This window comes from Strix uralensis, chromosome Z (genome assembly GCF_047716275.1).
Source record: "Strix uralensis isolate ZFMK-TIS-50842 chromosome Z, bStrUra1, whole genome shotgun sequence".
Classification (NCBI taxonomy): Eukaryota; Metazoa; Chordata; class Aves; order Strigiformes; family Strigidae; genus Strix; species Strix uralensis.
In genome coordinates, this window is record NC_134012.1 from 15,094,183 (window position 1) to 15,103,245 (window position 9,063).

General features: G+C 42.2%; 1 long non-coding RNA gene across 1 annotated transcript; it reads right to left on the reverse strand.

Moving 5' to 3' along the window:
* Positions 1 to 2,245: 2,245 nt before the first annotated feature.
* LOC141938146 (uncharacterized) lies at positions 2,246 to 8,222 on the reverse strand. The gene is made up of 2 exons (XR_012627180.1): positions 8,183 to 8,222; positions 2,246 to 3,614 (listed from the first exon to the last, which is right to left on the reverse strand). It is a non-coding gene; the product is annotated as an uncharacterized LOC141938146 (long non-coding RNA).
* Between the last annotated feature and the right edge of the window lie 841 nt (positions 8,223 to 9,063).

The following is a 9,063-nucleotide window of genomic DNA, read 5'->3' on the forward strand; positions in this document are numbered from 1 at the left end:
TGAAAGATACAGACAAACTCTGAGAAGATCTAATTATCCTGCCATTCTTGCTATGAATATTCATCCCTTTACTTCTACCAAACAACTCACTTGCGGTACCAGTAGGAAGCAAAGACAAATATCTGTTATCTGTTCTAGTGCAGTATGAAGGTAGAACATGGAGGATGCACAGGTACACTAGAAATGTGAAGGTTGAAGTCCTTACTAAGCGCAGCTTGATTTTCTTTTAAAACTCAGGACCCAATAAGGCAGTTGGACTATTTCCAACTGTCAAGGCATGTATTTCAAAGGCAGCCTAATCCAGTGGAGTTTCTAGATAATGGCTAGGAGACACAACTATCAAACTGTGAAATACTAATAAAGGCAGAAACCCCGCTGGTTTAGTCTGTCAGTTAAGGCAAATCCCTCAAGAAGTCTGGAGCTGACCTCGGCCCTGTAACCTTACCCAGCCAGATACACTACAGTATAAATTGTTTATATAGGCACAAGGTTTTAAAAAGTTATTTAAGCTGCATTACTTAAAACAGTTAAATATTTTGTTCTAATTTAGACCTGTGCTTGCCTAGATTAAGAAAAGCAGAAGATAAATTGGCAAACCCATACCTATAGTTGATATTCCAACAGATCTAGGGGGAAACCTAGAACTGATGTGAACAAGGTAGATCAAGAGTGAATCTGTAACCTGCGACTGCATTAGGAAGGTAGTTGTGGCTAGCGAAGGTATTTGATAGAACCCACCACACCCTAAATTTCTTCTCCTAGTTAAGATAAATCTGAGATACAAGAAATTTTCTCATTCTATAGTAGTATGTATTTTTTAAAATTAGGATACAGTGAATTAAACATCTGAACATTGTTTTGAACATTTTAAACTCATTACTTGAGTTCTGTGAGCATTATGTATGACTGGGAATTTGTAATACTTTTGAACATAATCTTAATATTTTTAATTCCAAAATAGTCTCTACCTAAAAGTAAAATCTAAATTTATATATACATGAAAGTTATAATTCTAACTCTAGTAATACCTATTTTTCATGTTTATGCTTGAGGAAATTACAAAGAACTTGTGTAATTGAAGAATTGTTCTATTTTTCGAACATCTTCTCTTTTGTGTTCTATGTTTTTGCTTTTTGCTTTCTATTTTTCCTATTCATTGTTTAACCAAAATCTTCTTAATGTTCGAAGGAATATTAATTTATAAAGCCAGAAGACACATATTGTGTAATTTTAGAGTTTATAGAAGAGCTGTAGGAGCAAAAGAAAATTTGGAGTCTCCTGGTTTCAACTGCATGTATGTGAGCAGCTTGTGTGAATAATATAGTAGCCAGCTCTGCTATGAAGGAATGGAGAACAGGTACTTTGGAAAGAACACTGGTTACAGTCCCACATCTGGATTCAACTGGAAAGAAGCAGACCAAAGTTTTTTTCAGACCCATTAGTTTTTCCATTTGGATAAGAGTTTTCCTGAACTACTCAGAAATACTAGCAGCTGAGTTCATGCCTCAGACTGAAAACCCATTATTCCAGGTTACGGAATGAGTTCTCAGTGCTTAATTTTAAAGTAACTGACTATACATCAGATTTCTAAATCATTACTGAATGAAAAATCTTAAATGTTCAGAAGTTTGTGTTGTATCATTGTCTTTCATCAATGACATTTACTATGAAAAAATATTGTCAAAACTTTTAATTTGTGTAGGATCTGCAATACCAGCATATTTTAGGTATATCAGAAACTATCAGCAATATAGAAAATATGAGCAAAGCATTTAATATCTTGACATTTCTGTTACACAGAGCCTGAACTCCATTCCTTACCAATGCATCCTGTCTTTTTCATGACAAATAGCATATTAATAATCTGAGCCACAAGAGGGCACTAAATAGGCATATGGCAGCTCAACTCAAGTTTAAAAAAAATCCAAAATGGACATAACTTTGTAAAAAACATTGTAAAATATCTTCTGTAGATGCTTTAGAAAGCTGAGCAAAGTAATGTTTGTTTGAATTTCAAAATTATAGGTTGTTGAGTAACGTGAATCTTTTTTTTTTCCCTTAAATGCATATTTATATACAATATATGAGTTTGATGAAAATGCATATGTATTTATCCAGACAAATACATCTTCCCTTCCATAGACCCTTGGAAGTTATTGCTCAGTGCAATTACTTATTAAAAGCTATTACTTATTAAAAGCTATGTCCATATGTTGCGGGAGGATATCAGACTTGCACAACTCTATGAGAGTTATATCCAGCAAAGTAATTTATTTTTCCAATAGTACATACTCATGCTCTTGCCAAAGCTCTTACTTCATAATTAGCAAATCAGCAGTTAGACAGCTATTAACCTTTTCTCCTATCAGCATAAGACCACTCTAACACACGCTGTGCAGACCAATCAACTTCTTGTTCATGCGACGGTAACTTCTCACAGTTCAGTACTTTCCCACAGCTCAGTGTTGCAGCTGTCTGTTGTTTTTCCCTGCCACCTTGGCACAACTCAGCAGTTTCTGATCTTTCTCCCAAGGTCTGTTTCTCAGCAAAGCCTAGCTGTCGATTCAGAGGCTGTGCAGGGCTGACAGGCCGATGTCTCCCACATCTCCCCCTTCCTTGTTTTACAGCTGCACCTGCAAGACTTGTTTCAGAGCTTTATCAATTAAGGTTTAGACAAACTTCAAAAAACACAGTATACATAGACAAACTTCAGAAAACACAATATACATAAAATAATTACAAAATAAAGAAGATAACTCCTTGAGGGGCTCATCACTCCAGTCTTTGCAGTCTCTCTGCTGGTTACACACTTTATTGACACATTCTCCACTTCTGCACTTAAATTTGCCAGGTCCAGAGCACTGAATAGCACTGTTACAACTTACTTCATCAGAGCCATACAGACAGTCTCTCACACCATTACAGTGCCTACTCCCATGGATGCAGTTCCCATCTTCACATCTGAACTGGTCTGGTCTGCAAATCCGAGAAGGGCAGTTGACTTCATCACTTCCATCCTTGCAGTCAGGATCTCCATCACAGCACCACTTTTTGTGGATGCATTCACCTGAGCTGCATTGCATCTCCATCACACTGCCATCTGTTAGGCACACTCTCATCACTGCCATCACACTGACCACTGATGCACACAAAATCAGATTCAGCACACGTCTTCACCACACAAGCAGTCTCATCACTTCCATAAAGCATATGACTAAGTATTACAAAATAAGGAAAATACAGAATAGCACACTTATTTAATGGGGTACTAATACTCAGATCTGCAATTGCTGGGGAACCCTGGGTGCAGCGAGAATTTAGAGTGCCCTTCCTCGCAAACCGGAAATCCTACGCGATGCGTCCATCTGTAGGTGAGGCATCCAAAGTTGCTGCAAGCAGGTCCAGCCTCTAAATCAACAGGCCAAAATAACTGGCAATTTTCTTTGAGCGGAAACATCTGATTTCATCCTCCTGTTGGGTTCCACCCAGAGCCTGGCCACCACTCAAGGGGGAAAACCAAGGGAGTTTCTAATAAGGTTAAACACTCGAGTTCTTAATTCTTAATATTGCTAAACAAAGAAAGTTGAATACACACATTCTTACAGCATTTCATCCTTATCAATAACTACATTTTGTCTAAGCTACATCTTTCACTAGTGACTAGTAAGCCTATGTATTTCATTAAGGAGTTGTAATTACTATTAGCATTTTCTCTTAAAAGAGTTGGCAACCGTAGTGTGATTAAGGACCGAGATAGTGTATTTTGTCCTATTGCAGCAACAAGCATTACCCATCCATTCTGCTTAAATGATCAGTCGAAGAGATTGCAAACTGTCGGCACAGGGGCATCCACAGCACCCACAGCCGGCTCCCGAGTGTCCACCAGAAGCTGCCTCTCACGCCTCAGGTATGGTCGCACACGCCTTGCTGGTAACCAGCGGGGATCGTGACCTGTGGAGACACAAGTATAACCTCTTCCCCAGGTTATTAAAGGATATGGTCCTTCCCAGTTACCGCTTTCTAGGTTTTTTTGCTAACACTTGAGCCTTGCCCTGGACCTCTTGTTGATCTGGTATCTGATGAGAAGTGACGCAATATAGGTGGCACCTGTGAGACAGGGAAATGTTTAAAAAGTTCATGACATATAATGCCTTATTTAGCCTTTTGTGAGGTGTAGATTGATACCCTCCATCTCCCCCTTTTTGTTGTTGTAATAGACGCTTTAGTGTGCCATGCGGGCGCTCCACAATGGCCTGTCCGGTCGGTGAGTGGGGAATGCCGGTCAGATGCTTGACTCCCCACTGTATGGCAGGACGCAAACACTGCTCCAGAAACGGTATCAACAGACACATGTACACATTTTAACGATCCAAGTGCAGCGAAGTGAGTGACGTCAGATTGCCATAATTCTGAGGAGGTGAGTCCCCGAGGGTTGACACCACTAGCTGTTGAAGAGAGGGAGTCCTCTGGTATTCAGGGCAAGTTGCAATGATGTCTTTAGCCTGACACCTTGATAAAGAAAACATTTTTTGTATTGCTCTGGCGTTTTGGTGGAAAAAATGCATGTGAAAGCCGTGCTTGCTCAAAGACATTTGTATTGGCCACTGTAACATGTGCATAGTAACCGGAACAATGATACACACAGGTTCCTGACCAGCAAGTAATAGTAGGTGCTGCCTACCTTTCATGATCAGTTTGGCAAACATTTCTGGACGAGCAGTGACCGTCTTGTGCATTTGGTGTGACAAACAAAAATCCATTCAATAATAACAAAAGGGTCACTAAGTGTTTCATCCCACTGAAACAGCAGAGCATAGGGCTGCCCTGGAGGGTTAAATAATGTCGGTTGATACGGATGGCCAGGCACACATCGCGATGCTTGTGTTTCTGAGATGGCGTTAGCTACACGGTGGAGATCTTGTTTCGCTTCCTCTGTAAGTACTCTGGTGATGTCAGTGAAGGATCTCCTTGCGAAATATCAAACAAGCTATGCAGATCATCATTAGTTAGGCCCAACAATGGCCGTATCCAATTTATGGCTCCTAACTCTTTCTGTAAATCATTTAAAGTCTTAACATCAGTTTTAAGTTTAACCTGTTGTGGGACAATGGTCTGTTCACAAATTCTTCACCCCAGGTACTGCCACGGTGATGATCTCTGTACCTTTTCAGGTGCTATTTGCAATCCCATTTGAGATAGTGAGCCTGTGGTTAAAGCAAGAGCCTTTTCTATGATCTCCTGTGTTTCTGCTGCTATAAGGATGTCATCCATATAATGATATCTAACAGCCTGGGGGACCTGCATTCTAACAGGGCTCAAAGCCTTTGCAACAAACCACTGACACATGGTGGGACTATTTTTCATGCCTTGTGGCAAAACAACCCAGTGGTACCGTCTTGCAGGTTCACTATCATTAATACTGGGAACAAAAAAGGCAAATTTAGGTGCATCATCCGGATGCAAGGGAACGGTAAAAAAACCAACCCTTTAGATCAATTATTACAAGATGTCAGTTTCAGTGAATCATTGTTGGGGAGGGCAGTCCTGGCTGTAATGTACCCATATCCTCCATGGCATCATTGGTGTGTCAGAGATCATGTAAAAGCCGCCATTTACCACTTTTCTTTAACATAACAAACACCAGGGAGTTCCAAGGACTGGTGGTAGGTACGATATGTCCTGCACTTAATTGTTTCTGAACTAAATCATTAAGGTGGTGCAACTTTTCCATTGGCAAGGGCCACTGACCCACCCACACAGGTGATTCTGTGGGGTTGTGCTGCAGTGGGTTGTGCTGCAGTGGCAATTAAGACAAATTTGATCCAATTTGAGTTCCCCATTGAGCCATAGAGTCACAACCCCATGATGTAATAGGGGTTTCCAATATAAATGGACGAATATTTGCTACCTGGTTTTCTGGGCCTCTTACATGAATGAGATATTTACTTTGAAACGTTACAGCATGACCAGCAACCCCGAAAAGTGCTTGAGTTACCCAAGCTAATGGCCAATCTGCTCGCAGCTATTACGGTCACATCCGCACCAGTATCTAAAATGCCTGTCAGTTCAACAGATTCTTCTGCTTTGGTGAGGGTACATTTTACCAGAGGTCAACCTTGTGTCACTGTCTGAGCCCAAAATATTTGAGGAGCACCTGTTGATCCAAATCCTGAGTCACCCCGGCTTCTCGGCATACTATTAGAGGGAGCCTGTTTTGCTGATTAGGGATACCAATTAAACTCAGACACCAGAGTGAAAAGAGCAGGCATATTTTACTAGAAATAACTAAACAATATAACAGAATAATACAGAAAACATACAGTAAGAAAAGACAGAATAGTGCATTTAAACAAATAGTAAAATACAGGGTAATGCATAAAATCATTACTACGTGAGAGAGAGAATAGTGATTAAGAAGATACCTCACCACTTGCATACGTTACCATCATCCAGATCCGCAGTCGCTGGGCAGCCCCAGTTACAGCGAGGATTTGGAGAGCCTGTCCCGGCAAGTGGGAAATCCTACGTGATGCGTCCATCTGTAGGTGAGGCATCCAAAGTCGCTGTGAGTGGGTCCGGCCTTATATACCAAAAATCAGCAAGCCAGAATAACTGGCACCTTTGTTTTCAGTGGAACATCTGGTTTCAATCGCACACTAGATTCCCCCCCAGAGCCTGGCCAGGGCTCAAGGGAGAAGCTAAGGGAGTTTCCCTGCTTATCTAATTTATTTATGTTCTTTTTAGAACAAGGCCACATGTCTGGTCCCAAGGCTGGACAGCTGGCTTCATGGCTTTGTTAACTTGCCTCTACACCAGGAAGAAGAAAGATATGTTCAGGATAGACATGTTTTCATTACATTCATCATCAGTAATGAGTATATGATATCTAAGCTACATCTTTCATTAATGAGCATACATATTTTGCTAATGACTACATACTAAGTTAGCAGCTTTGGCTCGGGGCCTGTTGTTCAGGCTTCAATACTTCAACATTTTAGCACTTTTTACATCAGTATAGGTGGTTTGTTATAACCTAGTACAATACCTACTAGCACAATGGTTATCAGTTATAAAATATACAGGATTCATCTATAGGTCAACTCTGGCTTGGGCCTGTTGTCCAAGCCTTAGCACTTCAGAGCTGCAGTAAAATAAACAAGCTGAACAATTTTTGACCCTTTTGTTACTGAACACAGGGGTACAGGGGTCCAGGCCATAATTCTGATTTCCCCTTCATAATCAGCATCTATGACCCCTGGTAAAACGAACAACCCCTGTAAGGTTGTAGATGATCTTCCCAGTAATAATGCAGTTTTTCCATTTCCCAGTGGTCCATATACTCCTGTTGGTATCAAGGATACTGTGGTATCTAATAATGTTACTGGCTCGGAGGCTGCTAGGTCCACGCCTGATCAATAGTGACTAAATTATTATAAACCACCACTGATTGCAATATTTGATTAGTGTCTTTTTATTCACACTTGCACCTGGAGGTCCCCCTATCTTCTTCCAGCATTTTAAAATACAGCCTAGGGGACTCTTTTTGACTATTGCCCCACTCTGGCTGCTTCCCATCTTGTCTACTTTACCTTAAAATGCTACCCGATTAGCTGACAATATCCCCCTCAGGCAGATGGTACAAGGGTGCACTCTCCCCACGGAGTATGCACCTAAATTCAAGACAACAATTAACAAAGAATTACTGCCTCCTGCTAGAGGAGATATTTCACCTACGACACTTAAAGCACAGCCCGAACAAACCGGCAGCACCACTGACCCAGCGGGCGGGCACTAGGGGCCTCTGTACTAAGGAATGTTCCCTCGTCCTGCACTACCCCCCACTGGTACAGAGTCTGCCCTGCGCTTCGTTCCTCTCCGGCCCCTTCCCTCACAGGATAACGGGACTGCGGGTGGAGAACTCCGCACTCTGCAGCTGCAGCTGGGCTGCGTCTCACACACGCAGAACAATCACACAACCACACAAAGGGGGCCCTTACACTTATTATTCACACAACATAAAATGAGAAATACTACAAACATCAAAACACCATTAAGAATGTATAAATCCATTGCTTGTTGATTATGTGGTGTGCCCAGAAAATTCCCCCTTCTTTGTTTTTAAATCAAGCCTTTAGTGTACTGACCATCAGAAAGGTTTAAAGTTAGTCCTTTTAGAATGGACAAGGGACTCCGCATCACAGTGTCAGCACCTTCTGTAAAAAACTGCCGCTTTTGGTGTTCGGGGGAGGTGGGACAGACGATCGCGCGGTGCCAGATGGCCGCAGGCAGTCGCTCTGCAATGGGGGGGCTCGGTGAGGCCCAGGGCCCCGCCGCCAACTCCGCGCTTCAAGAGTGTCCGAAACCAACTAACAAGTGGTCGCTAGCTCACTGGTATGCTGACCCCCCCCTTGGAAATAGCATCCCCACAACTGTTCACCTATTTCAGCCCATTTTGCTGCTTCAAAGGCTGTGACAGCATTGGCAGGATAGCGGTGGTTTCTGCACCATTTAAGTAACCTTCGTACAGAAGTTTCGTTATAAGTTATCCCTCTCTTAGAGAGTATATGCAGCAGGAGTCTGACAGTGGCCATCTCCTCTGCGGACTTGTTCTGCCCCATGCTGCCCCCGATGGATCACCTCTCCCGGGTGATTTTCCGTCGATCGACTGTTTTCCATCCTCCCTGTCACAGTCCCGCTGTAGACAGTACCTCCAATTGGGGATCCTCCTGCGGTGTCTTCTGTGCTCCGTCCTGGGACATCGGGGTCACCATATGTTGCGGGAGGATATCGGACTTGCACAACTCTATGAGAGTTATATCCAGCAAAGTAATTTATTTTTCCAATAGTACATACTTATGCTCTCGCCAAAGCTCTTACTTCATAATTAGCAAATCAGCAGTTAGACAGCTATTAACCTTTTCTCCTATCAGCATAAGACCACTCTAACATGCGCTGTGCAGACCAATCAACTTCTTGTTCATGCGACGGTAACTTCCCACAGTTCAGTACTTTTCCACAGTTCAGTGTTGCAGCTGTCCGTTGTTTTTCCCTGCCACCTTGGCA